This window comes from Dipodomys merriami, unplaced genomic scaffold (assembly GCF_024711535.1).
Source record: "Dipodomys merriami isolate MVZ:Mamm:240054 unplaced genomic scaffold, mDipMer1.0.p SCAF_101, whole genome shotgun sequence".
Lineage (NCBI taxonomy): Eukaryota > Metazoa > Chordata > Mammalia > Rodentia > Heteromyidae > Dipodomys > Dipodomys merriami.
Window position 1 is genome coordinate 4,090,597 of NW_027202283.1, and position 14,452 is coordinate 4,105,048.

General features: G+C 36.1%; 1 non-coding gene across 1 annotated transcript; it reads left to right on the plus strand.

Annotated features, from left to right (window-relative positions):
- Positions 1-513: 513 nt before the first annotated feature.
- LOC138807420 (U6 spliceosomal RNA) lies at positions 514-620 on the plus strand. Its single transcript, XR_011366144.1, has one exon. It is a non-coding gene; the product is annotated as a U6 spliceosomal RNA (small nuclear RNA).
- Positions 621-14,452: the final 13,832 nt, after the last annotated feature.

The window sequence follows — 14,452 nt, forward strand, 5'->3', positions numbered from 1 at the left end:
TTTTAACAGAAACTGTGGAATTAACAAAGTCTTAACTCTTCACTCTGCTTCTTTACACAAAGAATTTGCAAATTCTCATTAGTAAAATTTCTATAAACTCTGAAATGTACACACTTAGTAGTATATGCTGCTACAATAAATCTTAAATACTTTATGGAAAAGTTTTATGACCTGTCATACAGTCTTATTTTTGGCATATATATAAGCAAATTCCCAAAATTAAAAATATTTAAAACATTAAAACTTTTAACAAACCTTAACACTTGCTTCAATGTTCATTATGAGAGGTGCCTTGTATAGAATAATTGAATTCCTCCTCTTACACATCTCTTGAACAACAAATATCTGGAATTATATTGTTTTTGACATGCCAATCTTGACTTTATTCATAAATGTGTGCTTATATAAGAAACACATGGTTTTAAAATTTCACAACAATTCTTTAGAACTTACTTTTTGTTGAATTGTTTAGTTTAAGAAAATCAATTACACTTTCTATATAAAAAATGTTCTGTGCTCAATTCGGCAGCACATACACTAAAATTGAAATGATACAGAGAAGAGTACCATGGCCCCTGTGCAAAGATGACAAGCAAATTCATGAAGTGTTCCATATTTTTACAACAGACGATGGAGTGGATGTGGCCAGAAAGGAACCCTACTGCATTCGAACCCTACTGCATTCTTGGGTGGGAGTGTAAACTTGTTCAGCTACTTCGGAAAGGAGTATGAAGGTTCCTCAAAAGATTCCACATAGCGCTCCCCTATGACCCAACAAATACTTCTTCTGGGCATTTACCCAAATGATCACAAACAAGACCATACTAAAACTACTAGCACTACTATATTTATTGCAGCATTATTTACCATAGCTAAAATATGGAACCAACATTGATGCCTCTCAGTACATGAATTGATCAAGAAAATGTTATAGATAGATAAATAGATAGATAGATAGATTGATTGATTTCCATTGTGTGTGTGTGTGTGTGTGTGTGTGTGTGTGTGTGTGTGTGTGTGTGTGTGTGTGAGAATAGGAATTCTATACCTCCATCTGAAAGAATGACATTGCCCAATTTGTTAGGAAATGGAAAGGCTTGGAAAAAATTATATTAGTGAAGTAAGCCAAGTCCAAAGAAACATAGGCCCCATGGTTTCCCTTATTTGCAATAAATAATATATGTCTGAGATAAGCAGAAAAGGTCAAAAGCTATGGGCATATGACCAGATAAGATGATGTTAAATGAAATGACCCGCAAAGTAAGTACACAAGTGGGTTTTTTTCTTGCTTGCTATTATTTCAAATGTATTTATAATGTACAATGTATTTTATTGTTTCTTTATATGTTCCTCGCCCACAGTATAACCTCTGTTTTCACTGTATTTGATTTTGGTGCACCTGAATCTTGTATATACACTTAGCTAATTGGGGAGGGGAAAGAAGAAACAAAATGGTTAACTAGGAATACTGGTCGACCCATTGTGACAATGAGATGCACAAGACACTATGTTGAAAGTTGAACTTTACAATTTAGGTGGGGTTGGGGGGAATGAAGGGGAGTGTACTTGTAGAGGTGTGAGGAAGGGATGGTGGGGGAAAAAACAAAGGAGAAGGTAACAATGCCTGAGAGGAAATGGACTCATTACCTTGCTCATGTAACTGAAACCCCTCTGTATGGTATTTTAACAATAAAATACATATAAAAATGTTCTGAGATGGAAAAGTTTATTTCCCCTATTATACCCATATAATATCATTAACTAAGAAATTAATGCAAAACACTGATGTGAATAAGTGTGTGAGTGTGTGTGCATGTGTGTGTGCCTGCATGTTGGCGTGCTCAGAGTTTGAACTTAGGGCTTTAAGGTCTTGCTAGGCCTTTCCCCTCTAGTTTGGTGAGCTAGTATATTAGCTACATCTCCATTCATGCTCTTTTCTAGTTCATTAAAATTTTTGAAAAATAATGTCATGATTTTTTGCTCTGATTGGTTTCCAAATGTTATCCACAGAACTCAGCCTTCTGAGTACATATCCTGAGTAGTCAGGATTACAAGGGTGACCAACCAGCACAAGGCTTTCAGAAACATATTAAATGTAGAAGAAAATTTACTTCATGAGTGCTTGTTTTATCATCTACATTTAAAGCATTTTGGAGTGATTATATGTGAATTTATTTCGTTTTTGGATTCTTAAAAGACAGTACGTGATGATATTTAAAAATTTTACTACTTTTTAAAAAGGAAATTGGAAATGTGGAACAGAAGAAATTTGGCTCTCTTTGGACCTCAATTTATAAGCTCATCTCTGTGCATGATAACCCAATGTCACCAACACAGTCTGTGTTGAAGACAAAATGTGGCAGAAAACAAACACCCTTGGCAACAATTGCTATGGTATTATTTCTTGGACAATATGTATATTGAATTGAGTGTGTAAGAGAATGGAGAGATTTTACCTACCTTTTTTGTATTGCTGAAAGACTTTTTGAAACTTTGACTGATTTCCTTCCTCATTGTGTGTCTTTGGACCGTGCACTTAGTGCCTTTAATTACAATTTTTCCCAACATTATAATGGTAATAACATTAGCATTACAGCAAATATTATCTTAAGAATTAAGAGGCATGACACTGGTGAAATACTTAAGTTTCTATGAATAAGCTTTGAGTGTGGTCAGCAATTTTTAATACTAAATATAATTCCATATGTATTACAGAAACCATTACATGTAGAGAGAAAGCAGAACTAATGTTATCAATTGACTGTGATCTGCTTTCAAGGAAGCCAGGTGGATAACTTCTCATGCTGTAATTCAAACTGGTTATCTTGTCCTGCTATTGTAAAAATATCAGGGACAGAATAATGAAGAAATGTTGTGCACTGAGCTGAAGCGCATATGAAAATGTGCAAAACTGATAAAACGTAAACTTATCTGAGCAGTATATTGTGTTTTACATCATTTAAGTTACATTGCAAAGATAGGGAGACCTAGAAGAATGAATTCTCCTTTTGATACCCTATCATAGGGACTTAGAAGGATGAACTTACCTCATGCTTGAAGAGGCATCATCGGATGAGAGGAACAGTGTTTTTTTGTTTGCTTCCTTCCATTTATTCTTCAGTTTGAAATCTGAACTACTTGAAACTGAAGGAAACCAATGGAAATCAGACATGCAGGCTTTGGAAAGAGCAATAAACATAAAATAAAATAAATATAGCCTTGTAAAAGGTCAAACTAAATTGAGTTTTATAGTCTCAAGTGATCTAAGCAATATCATGATATTGAAAATTTTAAAATGTTAGGAGTTGCTTAATTTTTTCCTTTCTACTACCTTGAATTAATTATTGATTTTGTATAGAGAGCTTAAACATGAGATTAACAAGTAACATGAATAAAAATGGACAAAAGTTCTGAATAGGCCTGTTTTCCAAAAACCCCTGAAAATCACAGTGGGTTTACAAAGTTGTGTTTAATACCATTTCTATGCTGGCTTAGTGAACAGAAGTCATTAGAGAAATGCAATTGAAAATTACTATGATACTACTTCATAACTATTATAACTCTTACAAAAAAACCCCAAAAGAACCAGGTGTGGTGGTAAAGGTTTGTAATTCCAAGCATTTAGGAGGTTGGACTAAGAGGAATTGAGTCTAAAGCCAGTCTGGGTTACTTCACCTATTAGAAACATGCACTTTCATAAAACTCAAAAGGTAATGTTGGTGAGAGTATGGAGAAAAGAAAATTCTATACACTCTTGGTCAAAATACAGGCTCGTATTCTCGTTGTAGAAATTAGTATGCATTTTCTAAAAAAATGCAAAGTTGCAATATCATCTGACTCACCAATCATGTGATTGTTTCTCTCTGGGTAACTCGTAAATATATTTGTAGTTCATTGTTATTCACATTATTCACAACAGCAGCCAAGATATACTTCGAAGTTAAGTGTTCAAATTCACACAATTAAAGCAACTCTGGTACATGCACAAATACATGTTCTGTTTCATCCTTAAAATAGCAAGATACTTCTCCCATTAGCCACAATTTACAATGACCAGAAAGATGTAATCTAAATGAACAAAAATTTTGTCTTCCGATCTTTGTAATACTACACACACGCAAACACACCAACCTCAAACATTAAGAGAGAATTTTTTTTTTAAAGTAAAGCAAACTGGAATCACTAGGGCATTTAGATCACAATGTAGAAGATAGTAGATATGAAGGATAACCAAGTACAGAGTTGTAATGTACAAGATGAGGTTACAGGGGACTACAGTGGCCTTACAAAGGAATGAAGCTAAGTAAGTAGGAGTTGTTCTTCCGAATGAAGCTAAATAAATAGGAGTTGTTCTTCTGAGTAGGGTTTGCTCTTTAAAGTTGTTCTTCCTTCAGTAATGGATGAGATTAATGTAATTCTTTAAATATACCTGCCTGTTTGCAGAAATAATATCAAACAATATAGCAATAATGTTCTATGCTCAACATAGAACAAAATGTCAAAGTAAAATACATGAGATTATTCTTGAAATAAACTAATTATTACAAATAAGGGAAAACCTGAGACCTATGTTTCTTTAAGTCTGGCTTACTTCACTTAATATTTTTCCAAGATCTTCCATTTCCTTACAAATGAGGTGGTATCATTCTTTCTGATGGAAGCATAGTATTCCACATGCATGTGTAAGTGTGTGTGTATGAGAGAGTGACATTTTCTTCATTCATCTACTGAGGTGCATCTGGGTTGATATCATATCTTAGCTATGGTAAATAATACTGTGATAAACACAATTGTGCTGGTAGCTTTAGTGTGGCCTTGTTTGTTGTCACGTGGGTAAATGCCCAGAAGTGGTATTAGTGGGTAATAGGGAAGCATTATTGTGTACATCAAGGATAATCTTAGTAGATGAGCAGAATAGCTCATCTACTTACATATGATCTTTTTTTTTTTTTTTTTTTTGGTTGGTCGTGGGGCCTGAACTCTTGGTCTGGGCACCGTCCCTGAGCTCTTCAGCTCAAGGTTAGCGTTCTACCACTTGAGACACAGTGCCACTTCCGGCTTTTTTCTGCTTATGTGGTGCTGAGGAATCGAACCCAGGGCCTCATGCATGCAAGGCAAGCATTCTTACCACTGAGCCACCTTCCCAGCCCTACATATGATCTTATAAGGTGATTCCAAGTGAAATGAACTCAAAGACATGTTTTTGTTGTTGTTCTTAATGTAGTATGTGATTTCTTTTTATCTTTTGTGTTTTCCCCACCAATGTTTATCCCCTGTAGTCACTGTATTTGATTTTGATACCCTGGTTATTGTAAATATGTTGATCTGAACTAGGAAAGGGAAAGGTGAATAAACAAAATAGTGAGACAAAGGACAAAGGGGGAACCTATGCAAACGAGATACTCGCAATATTTTGGAAATAATCTTGGGGGATGTTAGGAAGGAAGAGGGAGTAACATGGGGGAAGTGGTAACAAGTTAGAAAAAAATGAATTCACTAACTTACTTATGTAAATCTAACCCCTCTGTACATTAACTTGATAATAAAATTTAAATAAAAATAAAATACATGAGAGCAGCAATACAGGAGATGAGAGTGGGGAAAATATTGTACTATACAGAGAAAAGTAGAACAGCTGTGGAGTACAGTGGTTTCACTGTAACATAGGAAGTGATAAACTAGCATACACATTTTCACCCTCATGTCAGTCACTAAACAGGGAAAACAAAATGCAAACTCAGTAAAACAATAGAGATAAAATAGAAAAATAAACAATTAAGGTGAAGAGATGAATTGGACCAAGAATAACAAATGACACAGGAAGCAAATAAGCTGGTAAGTTTAAAAAATATTACCCATAGTAGTATTTTTTACATCACAATTTGTTAGAACTATAATTCAAATCACAGTTTAATAATATATTATTTTAATAATGTTATTATTACTGATTTAATATTGAATGTTTAACATATAATTTTAATTTTAGTAGATATAGAAAAGAAGAAAGTGAAACTAATTTTAATAATATATTTCATGAATTGTAAAATTGAAAAGCATTAGAATTTAAACAAACATATCATTATTTCAATAATAAATCATCATTTCATTTTTGTGAATTAATTTAATAATTCAGTTTATTCTACACTTAGCACTCATCATAACATCAAATAATAAATTATTGCATATGACTCTTGGTATTAGGTGAAAAGGCTCAACACTGTGGTAAAATTCACACCACACATTCTCCAGGCAGTGTATGAGGGTATGACTCCTCTTGTCTAGCTTAAATTGTGGAAATTTGATTACTACATGCATGTTAAATTCCTGTCTAGGAGACATCCATAAAATTATATACAGTATTTCATATGATGCTTATAGAACATATTCATTAAATTTTTATTTTGTGCCAAATAAATATTTGTAGAGAGACTGAATTTCTGAGTGTGCCAGATAATACATATTGAGGCTTATTTTATATTTCTGACATTGTTTCAATAGTTGGATTTAATTTTCCATAAGGTGTTAAGTGTATTATATTGGATATATGAAAGTAATGAATGTTTATTACATTAATCCATTGTCACTTGTCTAATCCCAAGTATAAATTATCCATGTGTTTGAAGTAATGAAAAAAACAACAGATATAAGCAAGATAAATCTGTCTAATCCCAAGTACAAATTATCCATGTGTTTGAAATAATGAAAATAACAACAAATATAAGCAAGATAAATCAGACTCTAGACAAGTATTTCCTCCTTTATTTTGATAGTTGGTCCTCTTTTACAATACAGTATATTCTTGGGAAAATGTGCTCCACGCTGACCACAACTGAAGAATATTATGATTTGATCTATCTTAAGAGAAAAAAGGAAGGTAATCCTTCCTTCCAAACTTCTGCTCCCAGAGATGTGATCTGTTTTATGGTAGTGACTTGAAAATGAACATTTTTCACAGTCAACTTTGAAAAGCCATCTTGATAGACCATTGTTAGAGAGGATTATTCATGGTTTTGCAAGGATGCCAGATTGGCTCATTTTGAAACAATGAAAACAGGAATTTAGTCAGCTGTTTTTGTTTCTTTAGGAGAAAAACCTATTGAGTATAGGCCAGGGGATCATTGGGACCCAGTGAAGCTACTACCTTGAATAGTAATCCTAGACCTCTAAAAAATATACTCCAGTAAGCACAGCCAGTCAGAGCTGCTATCACAGCCTACATGAAGTCAGGCAAATAACAGAAGATGAGAGCCATTTAACTGATAAAAACATATTTTTATGAGTCAGACTGAAATGAGACTCTAGAGAGAGGGTCAGAAATACTGATTAGAGAGATTAAATTTGTCACACAAAGATTGGAAAATAGAATTCCTTGTAGAACAATAAATCATAGAAAGCCTGTGCATGTAAGAATAAGACAGCAGACCAAATTCCAGAAATGCACATTTTCTTAGAGGACAGCTTAATGAATTATCAATGGAAATCTTTGGATTCTTAAATATTTGACCACATGTGGGAGAAGGCCAATTACTGAAGAGAAATAAAATGTCATCACTCTGTTAGGAGGTTCAATATCACGTTACGAAGTAATCAAGCACAGACTTGTAATAAAAAGAGAAAAAAAAATTTTTCCAAATGAGGGGCTCATTTGATTTTATTTAGTAGTTCTTGATTTATTTGCTAGCAATTCCCATACAATTGATCCAGTCCCACATCTGAGTTGATATTTACTGAAGTATTCCCACATGAAGGAAAAGAGAAAATTTACAAATGTATGATGAAATGAATTGAGGGTGACGTGTTCTAATACTGATATCTGACCTTTAGACACAGGAGAAGAGGTGGATTCACTTTTTATATAAAAATCCCCCATTTCTTAGCCTGGTGCCAGACGCTCACAGCTGTAATCCTAGCTACTCCGGAAGCTGAGATCTGAGGACTGCTGTTCAAAGACAGCTGGGGCACCTGAGACTGTTATCTCCATTGAACCACCAGAAAACCAGAAGTGGCACTGTGGCTCAAGAGGTGGAGAACTGACCTTCAGTTGAAGAGCTTAGGAACAGGTCCCACTCCCATAGTTAAAGACCAACAACAACAACAAAAAATCCCCCTTCTCATGGACTGCCTACATATTTTCCTAACATTCAAAAAAAAAGCCCTTTTATCACCCGCTACATTTAAGTCCTAAACTAACTACTGCCAATAGAATGATGTGGTATCTGATGTCAAAAGGTTCATATTTGCGGAAACAAATACCAACAGGGTTAACATTTTTCCCATTCCTTGAAATCTTTCCCTGGGCCCTGAACATGGTTATGTGGTAGCTTTAATGTGAGCTTGTTTGTTATTTATTGGATTACTGCCCACGAGGGGAATTAATGAGTCATAGGGGAGATTTATGTTTAGTCTTTTGAGTACTCTCCATACTGCATTACAGAGTGATTGAAAAAGTTTAATTTGAAAGGGAGTTCCGGGAAGATGGCAGAGGAGAAGCTGGAGGCTAAACAAGCTCTCGTATACAAAGCAGTTTTAGTGTTCCAGTGAACAGTCCTAAGCCAGAGAATCACACCAAGTGTGCCATCACAGGACAGAGAGGGAAAATCCAGGCAAGGAGATAGATCTGAGCACTTGCCAGCAGATGCTACTGCGGCTGCAGTGGTGGTGAAAATGGCCATAGCTGCCATACCTGCAACACAGAGAGTCCAGGACAAAGGAGTCAGATGCGGCAGGCGAGCAGATTCTACGCAATATCAGCAAGAAGCGACAAGGAGCAAACATTTCATCCTTCAGTTCACAGACCAGAGACAACCCAGGAACCAAGACTCCACGTGGGTAGAAGCCTTAAATCCTCACTCCTTCTCAGGGAGCAGAGGAGGAAAGGCCACCCCCCCACTACCAGACATCTCCATCTTTGATACTGACACAGGCCAGGCTGAGCTGCTAGCTCTAACTCAGGCCTTGGAAGAAAACTAGCGTCATTTAGCAGGTCACAAGAACCTAAACTGACCGGCCAGACTCAGCTCCACCCAGGGAAAAGTCACCCAGCTCTGGATGCCAATTCCAGGAGTGGCTTTCTTCACTTGGTAAACAGAGCCAGAGGCTGCCCCTCCCTTTAGCAGCCTTGACAATCAATTGAAGTTCAGTAAACAGGAACCCTGAGAATGGCTCCAGGCTGGGCTTTGTGAGTCTCTCACTAACCCCTCAGGGAAAAGCTACTGATGGCTGAAAGGCCTCAACACCACCCAGAATTTAGAATCATCACAGCATCTCCAAACTTGAGGAAAGAGCCATCTCCCTCTTTTGTGATACTCAAAGCAGATCTCCCTCCCATTGAACTAGCCTGGGAGGAGGATCACAAAATCTGGGTAAAGCAGAGCATTTTTCTGCCTACTCAAACTGACTTAAGAAACCAACCAAGCCACAGGAAAATCAAACACCACAAGCAGACCAGAGACTCCAACAAGTGGCTGGTTATAGACACAAGGGAGATACAGGATCTTCACAACCCTCCAATAAAATTAAAGAACTTTTTTTTTTCTTTTTTTGGGGTACCTTTTAATAAAAAAAATTTTTCTAAAATTTATTTAATTCTTAATTTTTACCTTTTTAAAAAATTGTTTTCTAGGGCTGGGAAGGTGGCTCAGTGGTAGAGTGCTTGCCTTGCATGCATGAGGCCCTGGGTTCGATTCCCCAGCACCACATAAGCAAAAAGAAAAAAAGCCAGAAGTGGCGCTGTGGCTCAAATGGTAGAGCGCTAGCCTTGAGCTGAAGAGCTGAGGGACAGCGCCCAGACCCACAGTTCAGGCCCCACAACTGGACCAAAAAAAATTGTTTTCTAGTAACATTTTTTCTTCCTCTTATAATTTTTATTTGGGGAGTATATGTGTGTGTGCGTTTTTTTTCTTTCTTTTTAAAAGTTTATTTTTTTTTGTTTTTTGTTTAGCTCTCCTGAATATTTGATCTTTTTTTCTTTCTTCCTCAATGTTTTCACCTTTTCTTCTCTTCATTCTTCTTTGTGTGACTTAATTGCTGTTCTGCACATCCTCAGATATACCCATAGTCAATTATTAGACCTTATCCCCCATTGTGTACACACTTAATCCAGAAATTTATTACTCAATTCAAAACCTCTTAGACTTAAATTCCTTAATAGCACTATGAATCTTTATACCTGTATAATAATTTCAGTATTTTTATTTTTAATTTTTCATGTTTCCATTATTTCCCTCCCCTTCACTCATTGTATCCACTTCTACTCTGCGTATTTTGTTTTAATTCTGCATAATTTTTAAGCACTACAATTTTTATTTTTTAATTTTTGCTTTTCTATTTTTTCTTGCCTCTTTTTTCTCTTTCTCTTTCTTCTTTTTTTCTCTCTCTCTGCTTTCATCCTATCCAAACTATTTCCCACTTTGAGATTAGGACTTAGTTAAGTAAACTATCCCTGTGCCTTCCTACATCTTTTTATTCCTATTTTTACCTACATCTCTCCTCAACATAATAATTTCTCATATGCCAAATACTTCTTTGGGGTTTGTAGCCCATTAATATATAATTGTTTGATGTTGAATACATATATCTGATGAACTAGATTGTATCTGCAGACTTTGGACTGTGCAAGTACAGACTTTGATTGATGCGTGCCTTAAGATAGCGTTCTAGCACAAAACTGGTGTTACTTTCATCCTAAATGAGCAGAGTGAGCTGGAAAAACACACAAAAAAATGGAAAGTCCGCATATCTCAACTCCAAGTCATGATAATCAGGGGACAGAACAGATAATGAATAATCCAGAGGAGAGTTCCCAGAGAGCTCTACAAACACTGCTGGCAACAATGGTAAATGAAAAGATTGAAAACATACAAAAGATTCTGTATGAGCGTGATAGGGAGAGAGAGGAGGCAAACCAAAGGTTAATGCGGGAATATCATGAGCCTGAGGAAGCTACTCAAAAACCGATACAGAAATTGAATGACAAGCTGGAGACCACTCCAAAAGAAAGGCAGGAATGGCATGAGCACGCTGAGAACACTGAAAGAGAAATACAAGAATGGCATGAATGTGAGGAAGCTAAGCAAAGAATAATACAGGAATTGAGAGAACAGGACAAGAATACACAAAGATCTCTAAAGGCATTCAGGAATCCATTAACAAAGAGCTGAAGGAAGTCATGGAGACCACAAAGGGAATGCTGAATGGCAACCAAAAGAAGGAATGGGAGTCCAACGAAATCATAACCAATCAACTAAATTATTTGAGAATAAACACTGAACACCAAATTAAGGAAGTAAAAAAGCTCATACAAGTCTAGAACAAAGCTTCAACAAAGAATTTGAAGGCATCAAAACTGAAAAATTGGGGAAATGAGATAAAAAACAAATAGAAAGTCTTTACCGCAGGTTAGACCATGCAGAAGATAGAACCTCGGGGATTGAAGACAGCCTAGATATTGTGGAGAAAGAACATACAACAATCCAAGACAAGTCCAAGAAATATGATAGATCTATTCAAGACTTGGAAGACACCACAGAAGACCTAATCTGAGGATAATGGGTGTAGACGAGCACCTAGAAATAGGAGTTAATGATCTAGGAAATTTGTTTAACAGGGACCTAGTAGAGAACTTCCCAAACATGCAAAAAAAATAGGCCTATTCAGATATGAGAAGCTTTTAGAACACCAAATAGACCAAACCAGAATAGGACATCCCACCATCACATTATAATCCAAACAGGATCAATTCAGACGAAGGAAAAGATCTTTAAACTGTCAAGGAGAAAAGACCAATCATCTGTACAGGGAAATCCATCAGAATAACCTCAGATTTCTCAGCAGCGACTATCAAAGCAATGAGAGCCTGGAATGGTGTATGCCATGTCCTAAAGACAAAAACTGTCAACCAAGAATACTGTACCCAGCTAAACTCTCCTTCATAACTGAAGGCTAAATAAAATCCTTTCATAGCAAAGAAAAATTGAAACAGTATATCTCCACCAAACCATCCCTACAAAATATTCGTAAAGATGTCCTACACATAGAAACCAACAAGACCACAATAAAGGCCAAGAAACTGCACCCAAACTGAGAATCCAAGAACTATAGCAAGAACCCAGTACCTCTAGCCCCCATGAAGGTGGATTAAATGGCAGGATCTCCCAAAAACTTCTCAGTCCTATCTCTCAATATTAACTGACTTTATCCAAGTAAGCGACATATACTGTCTAGTTGGATTAGAAATCTAGATCCTTCTATCTGCTGCCTTCAGGAGTCACATCTTGCCCGTAAAAACAAACACATTTTCAATGTTAAAGGTTGGAACAAAATCTACGAAGCAAACTGCCCCCATAAACAGGCGGGAGTTGCAATCCTAATATCAGATAAAATAGACTTCAAATTAAAACTCGTGAGAAGAGATAAAGAAGGTCGCTACATATTAATTAAGGGATCTCTCTTTCAGGAGGATATTACAATTCTAAATATCTACTCGCCAAACAATGGAGCAACCAAATTTATCCAAGAAACACTACTTTCCCTCAAATCTAATATTACTACAAAGACATTAATTGTTGGGGATTTTAACACACCACTCTCCCCACTAGATAGATCAACTTGGCAAAACTCAACAGAGAAACTACAGATCTAAACAGCTGCAAAGATCAACAAGATTTAACAGATATCTACCGAACATTTCACCCAGCAGCATCAGAATACACGTTATTCTCAGCAGCACATGGAACATTGTCTAAAATAGACCATATTTAAGCCACAGAGCAAACTTGTCCAAATTCAGAAACATTGAAGTTATATCTTGCATTCTCTCTGACCACAAGGGAATAAAATTAGAACTCAACACCAAAAGCCACCAAAGATAGTCTGGTATCACATGGAGGCTGAACAACACACTGCTGAATCATGAGTTGGTCATGGAAGAGATTAGATAGGAAATTCAAATGTTCATGCTATTCAAAAAAATGAGCACACAAATTACCAGCTCCTCTGGGACACAGCAAAGGCAGTACTCAGAGGCAAGTTTATAGCTCTGAGTTCCTACATCAACAAATTAGAGACAACTGAAACCAACAATTTAATGAGACATCTAAACCTCCTTGAAAAAGAGCAGCAAGATAAACCCCAATCCAGTAGACGGGAAGAAATAATTAAAATTAAATCAGAATTAAATTAATTAGAATCCAAAAAAGCTATAGAAAGAATCAACAAAACAAAGAGTAGGTTCTTCGAAAAAATTAACAAAATTGACAAACCCTTAGCAAACCTTATTAGAAAAAGAAGAGAACACACCCAAATAAATAAACTCAGAGATGAGAATGGGAAACATTACCACGGAAACAACCAAGATTCAAAATATTATGAGGGAATACTTCTCAAAATTTTATGCTAATAAGTTTGAGAACTTGACAGAAATGGACCTTTTCCTAGCAAATATTGACATGCCAAAACTAAACCAAGATGAGTTAAACCAGGTTAACAGGCCCATATCAAGCTTTGAAATAGAAACAGCCATAAGAGTCCTCCCAGCTAAGAAAAGTCCTGAACCAGATGGTTTTACAGCGGAATTCTACAAGGCCATCAAAGAAGAGCTCACACCAATACTCCTCCAACTCTTCAATGAAATTGAAATAGAAAGATCACTACCGAACAGATTCTATGAAGCCTTCATAACCCTCATCCCAAAACCAGGCAGGGACTCATCAAAGAAAGAGAACTATAGACCCATTTCTTTGATGAACATTGATGCAAAACTTCTCAACAAAATTTTGGCCAACCGACTTCAACAATTCATCCAGAAAATCATACACCATGATCAAACAGGATTCATTTCAGGGATGCAAACCTGGTTCAATATACCCAAATCAATTAATATTATTCATCACATCAACAGGAGCAAGAATAAGAACCACATGGTTATCTCAATAGATGCAGAAAAAGCATTCGACAAGATCCAACACTCCTTTATGATGAAGGTTTTGGAAAAATTAGGAATCCATCGAACATTCCTCAATACAATAAAGGCTGTCTAGGACAAACCTACAGCCAGCATTATACTTAATGGTGAAAAACTTAAGCCATTTCCTCTGAACCCAGGAACAAGACAAGGATGTCCACTCTCTCCTCTTCTCTTCAATCTAGTATTAGAATGCCTAGCTACAGCAATAAGACAAGATGCAGACATAAAGGGGATCCAAATAGGGAAAGAAGAAATAAAACTCTCCGTCTTTGCAGACGACATGATTTGTATCTAAAGAATCCCATAGACTCCACGCACAAATTACTGAAGCTGATTCAAAACTTTGGCAAACTAGCAGGGTATAAAATTAACCCCCCAAAATCAATGGCTTTTCTGTATGCCAACGATGAGAAAAGTGTGGCTGAAATTAGGAAAGCAACTCCATTAGTAATAGCCCCACAAAAAATAAAATACCTAGGAATTAACTTA